Source organism: Jaculus jaculus, chromosome 2 (genome assembly GCF_020740685.1).
Source record: "Jaculus jaculus isolate mJacJac1 chromosome 2, mJacJac1.mat.Y.cur, whole genome shotgun sequence".
Classification (NCBI taxonomy): Eukaryota; Metazoa; Chordata; class Mammalia; order Rodentia; family Dipodidae; genus Jaculus; species Jaculus jaculus.
Window position 1 is genome coordinate 28,502,185 of NC_059103.1, and position 18,394 is coordinate 28,520,578.

Below are 18,394 nucleotides of genomic sequence, written 5' to 3' on the forward strand. Positions count from 1 at the left end.
CCATGTCCCTGTCCTCCTGGTGACTGACAGTCCTCAATAGAGTGTGCTGTGCTTTTTGCCCTCTCTTCCTCTAAGCTTCCCTGAGAGGTAAGAAGGATGGAAAAATCAAAGACAAATATGGGGGATATCTGTCACTTGATGACTATTTGATGTTGAAGATTGAACACAGGGCCTGGACATCCTGATCACATACTTCCCCACTGAGCTCCAGCTATAGACCCAAAGCCCAGATGTTAACCAAGAACTATTGTACCAATCATATGCTATTTTAAGTTGAAGAAATCTTTTTAAAACAAGCTGTTGTTGATGAAAACATAGAAGAGTAATTATAGTATAGCCATCATTGTAACAGAGTTGAGTGTGGTCTTTTCTAAAACCATTTGCCCATATTTGTAAACAACTTCAATCAGAAAACTACATAATCTTAAAAAGACTGTAAATACCAACACAGGCTCTAAATGAAAAACAGAACAAAACAATATTTTAAATAACATTTATCTGCTTAGAGGTAACAAGAGGGGATGGTTACCTGTGTGTAAAACTAAAATTGTTTTGGATTGACTTTTTTCCATAATCGCTCACATTGCTTTAGTAAGAAAGAATGAGAAATATTGGTTTGTTTTGGCCATGGGTTAAATATCAGTTCCAAACTTTTAATATTTTTTTGTGGCCATCACAGCTTTATAAGGGTTAGGAAAGGTCAAAACCCATTCCAAATCAATTTCTGACAGTTCTGAAAAACTCTGTGAAAATCATTTTGTCTCCTCCTGTTTTATATAGTTTGAAATAAATACCAACGAAGTATCTTACTACAGGCTCATTTTATTTCTTAAAATAGTTTTCTTGTAAAGTTCATCCATAGGATGGATTGCAGTTTGACTCTCCCAGTCCATCAGAAGAATCCAAGGTCCTAATTTTGAGTAGGGCTGCACTGTTCTTTCTATAGTGACAAACTTACCTTCTGAAATGTCACCAAAAAGTGCAGGCTAAATGAGGCAGTTGCAGTGGTTAGTGGAAGCCATGTATATAATGCCTGGGTAACTCTTAAAGCATCTAGCAAAACAAAGTTGAGAGTCATAACAGAGAAATGGAAAAGGCTTTCAACAGAAAATAAGTAAATATACCAGTTCCATTCTTGTTGCTACTGGTGACAAGAGTGCATTTTCCTAAACAATATCCCAGTGTACATGTGTACTCATTTTTATTATCTATTCATCATCAAGTCCATGGGTGACATGACTGCCAGCTCTATGAGGTGCATATTGGGAATAGTTCCATTGAACATAGGGCAGCAGATGTGTCTTTGATATACTGATTTCATTCCTTTTGGGTAGACATACTAGAGGCATATTGTTAGATCATTTGGTAGTTCTGTTTTTATATTTTTGTGTGAAATCATTTTTCTACTTAACGTAATAACTGAAAAAGACATTGTGGTAAAGGAAATAAGCCAGGCACAGAAAGACAAATAATATTCTCATCCATGTATATATCTGGTACAAAGTGTATTTTTGAGCATGTAATTTATACACATTAATAGCATAAATTACACACATATAAACACACACAAAATTCATATGGGTTCATTGAATACATCCTTACAGGTTGTACATAGCATACAATAATAAACATACAATACCATATTCATAAAATGAAATTTATAGATTTGAATCTTTTTTTTTTCAAGGTAGGGTCTCACTGTGGTCCAGGCTGACCTTGAATTCACTATGTAGTCTCAGGGTGGCCTCAAACTTGGTGATCCTCCTACCTCTGCCTCCCAAATGCTGGGATTAAAGGTATGTGCCACCATACCTAGCTTTAGATTTGAGTCTTTTTATGGTAGTTTTCAAACAGATGACTCCAAACAGGGACTTGAGGAAGGAGCTCTACTTTGAGGTTGGTGGTTCTTTTACTACTTGGCACAAAGTTACCCAATGTAGGCCTGTGATGTCTTTCATCAGTTATCTATCTGAATGTTTCCTCCATGAATTGAATATCATGAGCTCCATTTTAATCTAACCTTAAGTACTTTTTATAGAGGGAGAGAGATAAAAAGAGAGAGAGAATTGGTCCACCAGGTCCTCAGCCACTTAAATCACACTCCAGATGCTGTGCCACCTAGTGGGCATGTGTGGCATTGCACTTGCCTCACCTTTGTGTGTCTGGCTTACCTAGGATCTGAAGAGTTGAACATGGGTCCTTAGGCTTCACAGACAGTACCTTAACTGTTAAGCTGTTTATTCAGCCCACCTTAAGTATTTTAAGTGAGAGTCTATGATTCCCTTGAATGTCCCCTAAGCAACAGAGTTGGACTGCACCAAGAACTGAGGCTCAGATTTTAGGACCCAGCATGACTAGTCCTGTAAATCTGCTATGTCTCGGGACAGAGAGCTGTCAGTGTCTCCTAGACAGTACACCTTAGCCAAAATAGTTCAAGCCTTCTGTAGCAGACCTTCCTTTGAGATCTTCCTGGTCAAAACCATTGGCCTCTCTCATAAGAACAAATGATGGAGGTTTGTTATAGAGTTAGCAATGATTCTGGGATATTTATGCCTTTCTGTAATAATCTTATGAAGCAATAATTGATATAAACAAAAATTTATATAAATAAAAATGTCTATAAACTACATAATTTGCCAGCATAACAATCCTTTACTCCCCGACTAAAAACAAAGCATCTCTAGTCCCTTTGCATGGTCTGTATGTTTTTGCTCATTTCATACCTATGGTTTCAGGACAGATGTGACCAGTGTGCTGAGTTCTATGTAGAACTTTCCTGTATGCTTCTCATGCTTTGTTATTTAATAGCATTTTTAAAAAATCACATGTATATATTAAGCATATCCCTTTGCCTGTTTCTAAAATTTGCAATTTTTTTCTTCTTTACTATGTTATTCAGATTCATTATTTCTTTCTTTATTTACTGATCTTTTATAAGGATTATCTCTGATTTATATATTAGCTCTGTTGTGAGTGAAAATGTTGTGAGTGAAAACAAATTACTGTTTCAGGTTTTTGGTAATATATACAAGTGCAGAGAATTCCAATATGAATCTCATAGTTAGGCACCATACTAAACATTTGCTACATTTTACAATTTTTAGATCTCCTATATCTAAATTTTCTCTGTCACTTAATGCAACTACTCAGTGTCTACTTGGGGTAATATTTGCCATCTATCTTATTTGCACTTGTTTAGTTTAAACTTTATTTGTAAAATGGCTGAAAATCGTTCCTTATAAACACAATAAAATAGCACATTGATTTTATTCCTGAAACTTTATCTTAGCAAAAGTTGTAGTTATATATACTGTCATACTAGTATAGTTAAATTAATTTTTACCCCTTTTCTGTTTTTCTTTCCCTTCTTTTTCTAAGGTTCCTTTTTTTCTTGACTTTATGCTTTCTTCCTCTCTACAAATGAATGAATACACATTTTTCTTTGGCTATATTATTGTTTTTTGCTTTATTGATGTTAATGGCATTGCTCTACTCCTGTTTTTGTAGTGATTATTATGTAGTTTGCTGTCTCACTTAACCATATCTGACATCTTAAACCTCACTTATATGGATTTTATGTCATCTGAACTCTGAGCATTACACTTCTTGCTTATTTGTTTCAGTTATCAATAGTTTAATTTTGAACTACTGTTATACAAATAAAAATTTGGATACTTTTGTCTTTTTATTATTAAGTAGAAACTTTGTATGGACACATCATATGTTGATGTCATTCTTTGTGGATGGTTGTTGGCTCTATTTATGGTATGTTAGTCTGTACAAAGCTTTTTATCTTTATGAGATCTCACTGGTTGAGTGATTGTTTGATTTCTTGGGCTAGTGTTCAGGAAGTCTTTCCCTACTATATCATGGACAGTTCCCTGTTTTGTAATCCAGTAGTTTGAGAGCTTCATATCTAATATTGAGGTCTTTGATACATTTGGAGTTGATTTTTGTGCATGGTGAGAGAAGTGGCTCTAGTTTTATTTTCTACATATGGTTATCTGATTCTTCCAGCACCATTTGTTAAAGATGCTGTTTTCTCTCCAGTGTACATTGGTTTCACCTTTGTCAAAGATCTAGTAGGTGTAGTTACTTGAAATAAGGGTTGGGTCTTCATTTCTGTTCCATGAATCTATATATCTGTTTTTATGGCAGTACCATGCTGTTTTTGTTACTATGGCTTTGTAATGTAGTATTAGTTTAGTTATGGTGATACCTCCAGAGGTGATTATTTTGCTGAGTATGTTTCCAACTCTGTGAAAAATGATTCTGGAATATTTACTGGTAATATGTTGATTGATATATTGCTTTTGGCAAAATTGCCATTTTTGCAATATTAATTCTACCTATCCAGAAACATGGGAGATATTTTTCATTATATAGGTCTTTAACATCATTTGTTGGTGTTATTCCAAGCACTTTGATATTTTTATGGCTACTGAAAATGGGACAGCCTCATTAATTTCTTTCTCTTTATGTTTTTCTTGTACATAGAGGAATGCTACTGACTCTTGTGTGTTGATTTTGTATTCTGACAATTTGCTGAAAGAATTTATCATCTTTTTAAGTTTTATGGTGGAATGTTTCAGCATTATTTAATGTATAGAATCATGTCAACTGTGAATAGGTCTAGTTTGACATTTTCCTTTTCAATTTGTACCCCTTTTATTCCTTTCTCCTATCTTATTTCTTGGGCTAAGACTTCTGTCACTATGTTGAAGAGCAGTGGTAAGAAGGGGAACCCCTCTCTTGTTCCCGATCTCAATGGGAAATCCTTGAGTATTTCTTCAACAACTATGGTTTGGACTTTATGTGCTTTGTATATAGCCTTTATTATATTTCAGTATAAACCATCCATGTCTATTCTCCAAATGTTTTAATCATGAAGTGATGTTGTATTATGTCATAGGCCGTCTCTCCACCTATTGAAATGATCATGTGGTTCTTGTGATTAAGATTATTTATGTTGTATGTATACTAATAGATTTACTTATGTTGAACCATCCCTGCATCCCTGGAATGAAGCCTGCTTGATGAAGGTGAATGATGCTTATGATGTGTTGTCGAATTTGGTTTGTGAGGATTTTTTTTCAGAATTTTTGCATCTAAGTTCACTCAGGGATATAGGTCTATAGTTTTCTTGTACCTCTGTTTGATTTTGGTATTAAGTTGATGCTGGCTTCATAGAAGGAGTTGTGGAGCATTCCATATTCTCTACTTATGCGTAAAACCTTAAGAAAAAGTGGTTTCAGATATCATATGAAGGTTTGGTAGAATTTGGCTGAGAATTCATCAGGTCTTCAACTTTTCATTTTAGGGAGATATTGATTACATTTTCAATCTCTGTGTATGTTATAGGTTTGTTTATGAGATTTAACTGCACTGAATTAAGTTTTTTAGGTGGTATTTGTCGAGAAATTTATCCATTTCTTCTAAGTTATCCAATTTTGTGGAGTAGAGGTTTTGGAATTGGAAATGTGTCCTGGTGATTCTTCCAATTTCATTGTTATAGGTTGTTGATGAGTAGGGATATATATATATATATATAATGTGGCACACTAGTGTTTGGTGCATATAGATTTATGATTATGATGTCCTCTTGTTGAATTGTTCCCTTGATAAGTAAAAAGTGACCCTCTTTGTCCTTTTTCATTACTTTTGGTTTGAAGTCAATTTTGTCAAATATGAATACAGCCATACCTGCTTGTTTTTTATTTCCTTTTCCTTGGCATGTCATTTTCCATCCTTTTACCTGAGGAAGTATCTTTCCTTAGTGGTGAGGTGGGTTTCTTGAAGACAGCAGATAGAAGGTTCCATTTTTCTGATATACCCTGTTAACTTGTGTCTTTTGATGGTGAGTTAAGTCCATTAATATTTAAGGCTATAATTGTGAGGTTTGATTTAATCCCTACCATCTTGGAGGCTTTGTGGGTGTTTGATGTTTTCCTTTGTATGTTTTCATGCCTGATCTAGTTTTGGTTACTGTGTTCTTCTTCTTATAGGCTCTTGAGCTTGGTTATCCCACTTTCCTTGTGGCATATTCCCTGAAGTATTTGTTGTAGGTTTGGCCTTATGTTCATATTGTTATAGAGCTGAGTTTTATCATGGAAGGCTTTCCTTTCACCATCTATTTTGAAGGATACTTTCACTGTGTACAGTATTTCATGTTGGAAGACATCATTTTTTAGACTTTGAATGCTTCATCCCAAGCCCTTCTGGCTTTCAGGGTTTCCATTGAAAAATCTGAGGTAATTCTGATGGGATTGCCTTTACATGTAATGAGCTGTTTCTCTTTTGCTACCCTGTCTTTGTTTTCATTGTTTAGGGTTTTAACTGTCATGTGCCTTGGAGAATTTCTTCCTTGTTCCAGTGTGCTTCTTGTATCTGGATCGGTATCTCTTTTGAGAGGGTAGGAATAATTCCTAGGCTTGATGACTAAGAATTATGGGATTGCCTTCAATGTGCTTTATGATGCTACATTTCATCAGTGACAATCAATGCCAACACAGAGGTGAAATTCCAGAGCCAGGCAGATAGTTTTGTTGTTTCTTGAGTCCTTACATTATACATTAAAAGATCTTGTTCTATTTTTCTCTAGTATCCATTTTTATGGTAGTCTGATGACTTTCTAAATATTCTTTTCTTAAATATCTTCATTTAAGGGTTGCCTAACTTTTACTCTTAACTTCCAGATCACAACTGTTTTGGCCTCCTTATGTCACATAGAAAAAAAGAATATATTACACAGAGATTTATGTTATAATCATTTAAGAATGAATTGAAAATATGGAGGCTCAAAATTCTGGATTCATCAATTAAGAATGTAAAAATCATAAGTAGACCATGCACTGTGCAAGGCCAGGTTGTGGACCACATCTTACTTGTAGATTTCTGAACTTTTCTCTAAATATTTCTGCGATTTTTCTTCTTTATATTTATTTGTAAATAGATTATATGGGTACTAGGGATGTGAACTCATTCTTTATGCTTACTTATGTGGCAAGTGCTTTACTGACAGGGCCATCATTCTAGTCCCCTGTAGGGTAATTTGGAACCTTCTAACATATGAGAAGTAGGAGTCTGTAGAAATTGGGGAGGAGAGAAAATAGAGCAAAAATATTTAAAGTATTATGAATCAAGAATATCCTCATTGGCTGAAGAGATTGCAGCTCAGATCCAAGGAGTCTAGTTATAATAAAGCAGATAAACATAGGTTCAAAAACATAAAATCCTTCATAATCTATTTACAAACAAAGGTGGGAAGGCATGGCAGCAGGAACTTGAGGCAGCTGGTCACATTCAGCCACACAGTTTAGAAGCAGAGAAGGGTGGATGTTGTTAGCCAGCTCTCTCCTTTTTTCATAGGACCTCATCCACAGTTAAGGTGATTTATCCCACCTCAATTATCCTAAATAAGATAAAGCCTCACAGCTGATTCTCCATATTGGCAGTCAATATCAATCATCCCAGTCAGTATACTACAGATATTTTTTCTCTTTACTTACTCTTCTGGCTATCCCAAACCTCTTCTAGCTATCACTGGTCATCTAGTGAGGCTCATCTCTTGAGAGGGATGAGATCTTTATAGTGTCCTGCTTAGTCCTTGTCTTTTGGTTATGGCACTGCCTTTTAGAACTTTTGAACAAGGATAAGAGCTGTCTCATTTCTGCCCTCTTCTGGCTAGCTGCTTACTGGCATCAAGAGAGGCTCTCATTGCACAGCCTTTGGTGTGTAATCCCCATGTACTTAATAAAGACATTGTGAAAACTACGGGAAGATTGTACACAGTTGTGGCTTTTAGAGATTTCTATTTATCTTGCTTAACTTATGACAGAATCTGAATTTCCTTGGCTGCACACATGGGCTGAGGAAGTTGGCTTCTTGTCTATGATGTCCCAAGAGATGAAAACAGCTATGAGACTTCTTATCTAGGAAAAGCCTCTTGCCTTTGAAGCATAGTTGCTTTGTATTGTTGGATATTTCCTGGGTTTTAAAAACTGGATTTTTTTTATTATAACTATATAAGTTTAACTAGTGGTCTTGTGTTAAAATTCTGCTCAATCATTCCTTAATATTTGACTTGAGAAAGTTATTTAGACTTTTTCACCTCAATTTTCACATTTGTAAATGGGGAATAATAATATAAATCTCATTTGTCATGAGGATATCAAGAGCAAACACATTCAAGTGCATTATGATGCATAGTAGATGGTAAGTGACCAGTCATTAACATCACATAAGGCATTATTCTGGACATATTGCATAACTTTTATGCTGTGCTGTGTTGCAAAACTTGCCCACTACAGAGAAGTATTATTTGCATATTCTAGATAAGGAGGAAACTGAATCTCAGGGAGGTAAGCACCTACAAGGGAATTTAGCTTTTATTTTTTCTTATCCTTATGCATTTACTATCTCACCACTGTGTCTTATCAAGGAAGAGCCAAGGAGGGATAAGCTAGGCCTCCTAAGCCATCCAAGCCAAGTGTTGAACAAACACCACATTATTAGAAATGCAGACAAACACATTTTGGTGTTAAAAATCTAAATCTAGGGCTGGGGAAATGGTCCAGGAAAAAAGGTGTTTGCCCCACAAGCCTGCCCTTGTGAGTTTCATCCTCTGTAACACCCATATAAAGCCAGAAGCAAAGTGACACATGCATCTGTGATCCAATGGTATAGGAATGGGAGGCAGGTCAAGGTGAATCTGGAAACTTGCAGACCAGATATTCTGGCACATACATCAGCAAAACGAGAGAGACCCTGTCATAAAGAAAATGGAATCAGGGCTGGAGAGATGGCTTAGCAGTTAAGCGCTTGCCTGTGAAGCCTAAGGACCCTTGTTTGAGGCTCGGTTCCCCAGGTCCCACGTTAGCCAGATGCACAAGGGGGCGCACGCGTCTGGAGTTCGTTTGCAGAGGCTGGAAGCCCTGGTGTGCCCATTCTCTCTCTCCTTCTATCTATCTGTCTTTCTCTCTGTGTCTGTCGCTTTCAAATAAATAAATAAAAATATTAAAAAAAAAAGAAAAAAGAAAATGGAATCAGAGGACAGAAACCTTGAGGTTGTCCTCTGACCTCCACATACATGCCAGGGCATGTGTGCACCCAGACTCACTAGCAACACATACATATACATACACAAATAGTTTCTAAGAGTCCAAATATTGTTATATACTCAGTCACAACCAAATAATGTTCATTTGATATTGCTTACCATTTCTCTTAATGTCATCTTTGTTCTTGAAGTTGGTCCTCTGGTAAGAGATCACATTGTTATTAAATCCACTCAGTTATGGAACTTTGAGGTCATATTTGTTTCATTTAGATCATCGAAAGATAGCTCTGATAGATGGATAGTTTTCAGATGATGTGTTTTCTCTTAGAATTTTGTGTTTGTTGGTGTTGTGTTGTTCTTTTCCTTTATATTTATTCTTTGACAATTACATAATACATATAGTAAAATTTGGCCATATAGAACTCCTCTGTTATCTCCCTCCAGCTGCAACTGAAATCCCTACTCCCCTTCTGCCACTCACTAATGAATGCATCATTGAAGGTAATTGCACCTCCTCCTCAACAATCATTAAATATGGGTATAGCTCCTAAGGGTGGGATGAGGACTCATAATCTCATTCTGCACTCATGGTGGACCCTACTTTTTGTGCAAGTTTTGTTCAGGTAACCACATCTGCTGTGTATTTATGAATGCAATGGCCATGTCATATCCAGACAAGGGCATTCCCCACCTTCCTTCTCTCTCTAAAGCTCTTTCATTCTTTCTGTCACCACTTGTGAGATATTACCTGAGCCTTAGACATAGTTGTCTCATATGCAAATGAGCTCTGAGCTTTGACTTAATTTCAACACTTTTGACTAGTCATGAGACTGTGCATTAACTACAGCCTATTGAAAACTGCAAGCTTTTCTGTTCAAGGCAGAGAATAGGGCTGATATGTGGGCATAAGCATAAATCTTTAGAAGTCAATTTAACAACACATCTGTTTAGCAAAACCACATGGTAGTAGGTTCCCCCTTGCAATGTATGACTCCCCAGCCATGAGCATTGGACGTGATTTACAGAAAGAAGTTGGTTACTTCCATAGCATTCATGTGACACATGTGCAAACACATACAACACATGTGGCAAAATTACTGTGAAACTCAGCACCCTGGGTGGATACATGTGTGTGATATGCTTGAATATGTGTTTATATACTTGTGGGCACATATATGTACATGAAGAAGCCAGAGGTCAACCTTGGGCATTATCCTCAATCCCTATCCCTCCTTATTTATTGAGAGAAGGTATGTCATTGGACTCAGATCTCACCAGTTTGGCTAGTCTAGATGGCCATTTTGCTTGAGAAGCCTTGTGTCCCTCCCTCTCAACCTCTGTGACTACAGGCACATGCTACAACACCTGGCATTTATATGGGTACTAGGGATGTGAACTCAGTCTCACATGCTTACATGGCAAGTGCTTTACAGACAGGTCCATCATTCTAGTCCTTTTTAGGGAAATTTAGAACCTTTTGAAATTCAGCTTGTTTTTTAGAAGTTGAAATTACTGTTCCTTTGTATAAGATTATGTGAAAAGCCAAATAGTTCCTAGAACACTTTTGTTGTTTAATTTCATTGTATTTTTGTAGAATTGTATCTTGCTGTTAACTTAGGCTGACCTTTAACTAGGGACCCTCCTGCTTCAGTATCCCAAGTAGTTTCATGGCATAACTTGATTCCAGTTTGGATAAACTACAGAAAGTAGTATAGATTCAGCTAATAAAATTTCCATGACAAGTGTTAACACATTGAGTTACATCACAGGTATGGAAATGTAAGGTTAATGTAGCACAGAATTTTTAGCTTAACTTATAGAAATACTTTTGATACTCTAGAAAACATTTAGTGATTCAAAAACTATAGCTATGTCCCTTGTAACCAATACCATGTGCCTAGAATTGTTGCTCTTTCAGAATATTTAATCCTTGGGTAAGGCAACATAATAGTAGTTAATTGGGTCCTTGGTCTGATTTAGCTGAATAATCAAGTCAATATGGTGATTTCTTTATTATGTTGTTACCCTCTTTTGTGAGACTGCTAAGCAGAAATACAAGAAGCTAAAGGTCCTAAAGGGGTCACCATCCTATTCAGGTGTTATTCCCAGTATTGTAATAGACCTCTGTGTAGTTTATTAGGGGTGGGGGGGGGGAGAAGCCTGTTAGCAGGAGCGTTGGCTGTAATCTATGTTTTTGATTATCAATGACAGGACCCTAAAATTACACCCAAATATCTCTCACAGGTTCTGAAATTGAGTTTCTGAAAAAGCACTGTAGAAGTAATAGGAGGTAAAGTGCAGAGTTCCAGAGAAATGAGCTGTGAATTGAGCCTGGATGGAAATTGATCCTATCAGTCAGCCTCTGCCCTCATTCCAGGAGAACAGGACTACTTGAAGAAGGAGCAGGGATAGCTGATTAAATAGGATACTAAGCGCTGGAGGCTACAACCGGGCTAGCTGATCCCTGGGGTCAGTACTGCAACTGTCAGGCATCTCTGCTGGAAGCCTGGCTCAAACTGGCAGAAACAGAACAAAATGAAAAATGCTACAAGCCAGCAGGGGAGTCAGCAAGATCTCCCCAACTAAGCTTCTTATATGGTAGCCAATACACTCTTTAGGGATGTCATTCCCACAGCTCATCATGGTGGGCCTAGAGTGGACTGACTGGCCTCATGTTTCATGTCAATGGGGCCTGTCATTATGCCTACTCCACAGAAGGAGAGACATGGGAGTGTGGCCCATGGGTGTGAGTGTGAAGGAAATGGCACTGTAATCAATTTGTATCCTTAGCAGCATCTTTAGCATTGAGAGGAACAGTGTGTAAATATCCTCTAACTCCTGGTCCTATGTCTATAATTTATTACCCTGTTATCTAACTGGAAGAGATTTATGGTGTTCCCATAGAATGGTACTAATGGAATGTCAAAGAGCCTGGGGGAAGGGATGGTATTTCTGTTCTATTCCCAGAAATGCAATGTGGGTTGCAATTAGCCTACTGGAATCATACACTTCTGAGTATGGAGTTGCTGTGTATTTCCTTCAGTGGGATAAATTTCTACAATGAAGCCTTTCAATGTTTTCAGATCATTGTTGAACCGTTGGGATAAGTGAACCCTTGGAATGGCTCATTCCTAGCTAGCAGCACACTCATGAAAACATTTCTAAAGAAGCCAGGCATGGTGGCTCACGCCTTTAATCCCAGCGCTTGGGAAGCAGAGGTAGGAGGATTACCATGAGTTAAAGGCCACCCTGAGATGACAGAGTTAATTCCAGGTCAGCCTGGACCAGAGTCAGACCCTACCTCGAAACCCACCCCCCAAAAAAAGAAAACATTTCTACAGAAACTTTGTAACTTTCATTAGAATTATTTGTTACTATTTAGGAATACTGAGTCATTGAGTAGGGAAAGACAATGGGTGGTCAGTGTTCATTCACTTGTGATTAAGCCTCCTATTAATCTCCAGCTGGTGGAACCTGTGGGAAGTGGAGCCTTGCTGGAGGAGGTGTGTCACTGGAAACAGGTCTTGAGCTTTATTTGTCCTACTGTGTATTCAGAGTTAGCTTGTTCTTGCTGTTCTCTCTCTTTGCTGCTGATGTAAAAAGATGTGAGCCAGTTGTCTGCTCTGACATCTTTCCCTACCATGATGAAGATTACCCTTGAAACTGTAAACTGAAAAAAATTATTTCCTCCCATAAACTGCTTCTGATCACGTTTTGTTCAAAAATAAGATTGCAACTACTGAGTCTAAGGAAGAATTTCTGAAAGTTTACCATATTTCTTTAGTTAGTGGATTTAGCCCACCATCAATGTTATTAAAAGAAAATGCTATCACAGTTACACAACTGCACACAGGATTCCTCTTTTTTTTTTTTTTAACTGTATCTTATTCTTTATTTTTGTTTTGGTGGGGGGTTTCAAGGTAGGGTATCACTCTAGCTCAGGCTGACCTGGAATTCACTAATTCACTGTGTAATCTCACAGGGTGGCCTTAAAGTCAAGGTAATGCTCCTACCTCTGCCTCCTGAGTGCTGGGATTAAAGTCATGTGCCACCAGACCTGGCTTCTTATTCAATATTTTGCTGTAGCTTTTACTTTGCATTTTTTTTTTTTTTTGTATTTGTTTCGTTATTGTTGTGGATTGGAGCAAGAGCTCTCAAGTATAGTTCTACTATTGAGCTATACCCACAGGTAACATGTCTGGTAACCTTACCACTAAACCCTTGCAGGAGAAAGCATCATGTTCTACCAACTGAAGACCATGTGGTCCATTTGTTGTTTCAAATTCTCTCTGATTTTGACAAGTAGAAGGAGTACTTAATCAGAATCCAAAAAAAATTTTTTAAAAAGAATCAGAATCCAAGTAATACTTATTACTGTACCCTGTTGATATAATTCATAGTTACTCCTGGTGATATCAACATCCTAGTAGGAATAACAGAATTATATGCCATTGGCAAAGTCACACAAAAGGAGTAGAGATTAATACAGATGCCCAGCCTTATGACAGAATTACCTCCCCATAAACCAGCCATGAGTTGAAAAATTCTCAGCTTAAAATACTCTAAGTTGAGGGCTGGAGAGATTGCTTAGTGCTGAAGGTGCTTGTCTGCAAAGCCTAAGGACTTAGTTTCAACTCCCTAGAACCCACATAAGCCAGATGTGCATGGTGGCACATGTATGTGTAATTTGTTTGCAGTGGCTAGAGGCCATGGTGTGTCCATTCTTTATCTCTCTCTTTCTCTTTCTCTTTCTCATTCACTCTCTAATTAATAAATAAATTAAAATATTTTTTAATCCTATAAGTTGGAACTCCACTGAATCTTTCTTCTCAATACCAGTTTTCTGTGACAATTATGTTTTTGTTGTTGACCAGAAACAGCATATGTAAGGAAAGAGTTTTTTTGGTGTGTGTGTGTGTGTGTGTGTGTGTGTTTTCTTGTTTGGCTAAAGGTCTTGAGAAGAAGTTTCATCATGTTGAAGAAACCATGGCAAAGCACAAGCTATACATCACATCTTGTCACATCAGCTGAGAGGTAGCAAAAAGACTAAGCTAGCTAATGAACAACTACTAGGGTGAGACTAATCAACCTCAAGGTCCATTCCCAGTGATACATGTCCTCAAACAAAGTGTCTTCCAAAGTCTCCTCCAGCTGTGAATTGAATATGAGACTTAGTCACAGACACATGAAGCTTTGGGTACATGTTACATTCCAACCACCACTTCTACCAAACATCATGCTTTAGAAACTCAGTAGGTTGTTTTTGTTCTGGTCACTGGGAGTTGTACTTCTTTGGGCCACAGGTAGCTGAGCTGGGAAAGATCAAATTAGAAGTGCAATTTCTACAGAGTGTATTGTTTCCATGAAATCATGAAGTTGAAAAATTGTAAGTCGAGGCATCCTAAGTGGAGGACCATTTGTACTCCATCTAGATGCTTCTTTTAAAATAACTTTGTTTTGATTAACCTGGAACTTAAAGGTGACAAGCGGTGAAGGCTAGCCTCCTCCTCTAAAAGCTATACCCTTTATGTCTGCTATCTGTATTCTATTACTTACATCTCTTAAAACAGTTGTGACTTGTTGAGACTTGGACATGGAGATTTTGTTTTGTGCTTGCTTAACTTTTTATTTGGCCAATGAATGAAAAGCCACAGTCCTAACTTTACCTTGGTGGGTGTAGCAGACAGCTTCAGTTTTGCTGAAATGAACTTTCAAACCAGGCACAGTAATGGGAGGAAAGGATGTATTGAAGCTTATAGATCCAGGGGAAGTTCCATAATGGCCGAAGAAGTTGGATCCCTCTTAAAGGAGCAAGCAAAGAGACAAAAAGCTAAAAGCCGAAAGCCACATAGCACAGCACACTTCAGGAACTCCAGCTAGATACATTTTGCATATCTTTAGACTTAAATCTAAAACCTATCACCACACCTTAAGATCCACCCAGTGACATTGCCTTCAGCCAGGTGGCTGCAGATCCAAACTACAAGCTAATAAACACTGAATATATTGGGGGCCATATATTCAAACTACCACAGTGGGAATAAAAGAGGTTTTCACAAGAGTAAGAAAGCCTATATGTTTAAAGAAAATTTGATCAGTGAGCAGATAAAAACCTTGGCTTCATTGATGTGTATGTGTTCTTGCCTAAAGAATACTGAAATGATGCAGACTAATTTATTCAGCAGAAAATAGCTTCCCACAGAAAATAAGTTAGAACTACACTGCTTGTTTAAGCTAATATCTGAAGCGTTTAGTCATGTTATTAGTAAAATTGATGAAAACCTTAGGCATATGCTTCAGAACAGTCTTTGCAGAGAACTGTGATTAATTAGGAAAAGATTGAAGAGCAGTACACTAATCTGTTTATGTATGAGACCTGAAGTTTATTAATAGTTTTTTTGTAAACATTCAACTAATGGAGTATTAAATAAAATTGGACATTTTCTTTAAATTGGACATTTTCTTTAAATTGTGAGAATTGAAACAACTTGCACTGTTATCTCTAAATAACTTGAGATGTGTTTTTTGCACTAGTAATTTAAATATGAAAATGTTTAATTCAGTAATGAGGACTATTTCTTGAGAATGTCACTCAGTATTCCTTTGGACAGTTGTGATTTTTCTTATCTATCATGCTTCATTATGAGATAGAGCACTGTGGATAAGAAATGATAACCATAGTGTTACAGTTACCTTCTTATTGATAGGACCAATTACCTAGCAAAAAGTAGGTCATAGAAGGGAAGATTTTATTTTACAGGGAAGCTTGATCATGGTGGGGAAAGCATGGCCAGAACAGGCAGCAAGACATCACATTTTGGCCCATCAACTGGGAGACAGCAGTAAGAGTAAGCGAGCTCTGAACACCTAGTAGATTGGACAAATAAACCTCAAGGTCCATTCATCCCCTAGTGACCCACCTCCTCCAACACTGTTCTACCTCCCAAAGGCAAATATAGCCTTTCCAAATTACTACCAAGTATTCAAGGCACATGAGTCTATGGGGGGCATTTTATTCAAACAACCACACTCAAAGCATATATGAAACTGATAAATCACATCTTGCATCTGTTTCACTTTACATATATTCATTGGTTCAGGATCATAGGTACAGGGTTGGCTTTTTGCTCTTTCTGGATCTTACATGATAGAACAAACAAACACAAAGGATCCAGGCAAACTTTGAAGTTGGAAGTGACCATCAGTCATAGTCCAGACATATTTCACACTCTCTGAAGCACAGATGGGGGCTATAGCTGGGACCTCACCCTCGTCATTCACAGAGTAGGGAAGAGAACAGAGAAATAATTCTTTCCAGTGTTTTTTTTCTCTCAATATTATACATGGAATTATTGTTACGTGTCATATGCTTCAGTTGTGTTTAGAAATCTTCAATATCACTGTTGCTTTATTTTTTGTGTTTTGTTAGCTTTGTTAGAGACTTCTGTAGTGACAAAACAGCACTGGTTCCTTGTCACATCTAAATCTCAATGCCATAGCCCAACCTTGACCCTCGTCAATTCATCAATTCTACCTTGGCTGTAGTGTTTGCATGTATACATCAGAATGAAAGTATCCACAGAATTTTTGTAAGTGCCCAGTAAATCACAGCAATTACTTCTTAATTTTTTTTTAATTTTATTTATTTATTTATTTATTTGAGAGCGACACACACAGAGAGAAAGACAGACAGAGGGAGAGAGAGAGAATGGGCACCCCAGGGCTTCCAGCCTCTGCAAACGAACTCCAGAAGCGTGCGCCCCCTTGTGCATCTGGCTAACGTGGGACCTGGGGAACCGAGCCTCGAACTGGGGTCCTTAGGCATCACAGGCAAGCGCTTAACCGCTAAGCCATCTCTCCAGCCCACTTCTTAATTTTTATATAAATTTTTCCTTGCCTATTTTAGCTCTCTTACATTCATTATAGTAACCACTCTTAAGAGAGAAAATTTCAAAATTATTACATGTAGTATATATATAGTAAAGCAGAGCATTCTAAATTAGAATTTCCCCAACTCTCTGAAAGGCAACTTCACAGAACTGTACATAATACTTAGTGAGTAATCAATAAATGTTCTGCTTTGTCATAGTATATATGATCAGCATTTCATAAAAAAGTTTTCCTGTGTATTTCAATTTTAAGGCTTCCGATTTCATGCATTTCCTACATGTCATTTAAATTTTTTTAAATTTTTTTTTTAATTTTTTTTTTTACTTATTTATTTGAGAGCGACAGACACAGAGAGACAGATAGAGGGAGAGAGAGAATGGGCGCGCCAGGGCTTCCAGCCTCTGCAAACGAACTCCAGACGCGTGCGCCCCCTTGTGCATCTGGCTAACGTGGGACCTGGGGAACCGAGCCTCGAACCGGGGTCCTTAGGCTTCACAGGCAAGCGCTTAACCGCTATGCCATCTCTCCAGCCCGTCATTTAAATTTTTAAGCTTCAAAATCTACATAGAATTTGGCTCATAGGACATTGTCACAGTAAGCAAGAATTTGGGAGTTCTGTGCAAATCAGAACCACAAAGAAGCTGGGTATGGTAGTATATGCCTATAATTCTTGAGAGGTGAAGGCAGGAGGATTAGAAGTCAAAGGCCAGCTTCACTAATATAGCAAGTTCAAGGCTAGTCTCTCTTAAACCAAAAGTACTGCCAGTTAAACCCAAAGACCCCCCCAAAAGCTTGGAGTTCAGTTACACATTTGTGTTTCCTCAACATTACATTATTTTACACCATTTGTTCAGATTTTACTCTTATATTCTGATTTTTTTTTTTTTTACATTTTATTTATTTGAGGGGGAAGAGAATGGGTATGCCAGGGCCTCTAGCCACTGAAAATGAATTCCAGATGCATGTGCCACCTTGTGAATTTGGCTTACTTGTGTACTAGGAAATCAACCTAGGTCCTTAGGCTTTGCAGGCAAGTGCCTTAACTGCTAAGTGATCTCTCCAGCCCTACTCTTACATTTTGTGTAAGGATGCAAAAAAATTGTCAGAGTATTAAGATTGTTTTCTTGTGTCAGATACCCAGAGAAAAAGAGCTTAATTAAGATAGCATCAATTTTTTCCTAATGAAACTTTAAGTTGTTAGGTTCAGGGCTGGTATGGTAACTCAGTGATTATAGGAGCCTGGAGCCTATTTTACATTAATTTGAATTGTTTACATTTAAGCACTACTTGAACCATTATGGCTGCATGAGCTCCAAAGTACCATATTCCCCATCCAGCTGTTGGAAGGAAGAAGTACTAAACATGAGGAGCCCCTTTATTTTTTTAAAGAACATCTCCCAGAAACTGTTCTTCACATTTCCTCTTATATTTTACTTATCAGAAGTT

At 37.4% G+C, this 18,394-nt stretch overlaps 1 protein-coding gene across 14 annotated transcripts in view; it reads left to right on the plus strand.

Annotated features, from left to right (window-relative positions):
• Ptprm (protein tyrosine phosphatase receptor type M) overlaps nucleotides 1–18,394 on the plus strand; it is an 849,143-nt gene that overhangs the window by 454,432 nt on the left and 376,317 nt on the right. The window lies entirely within an intron of this gene.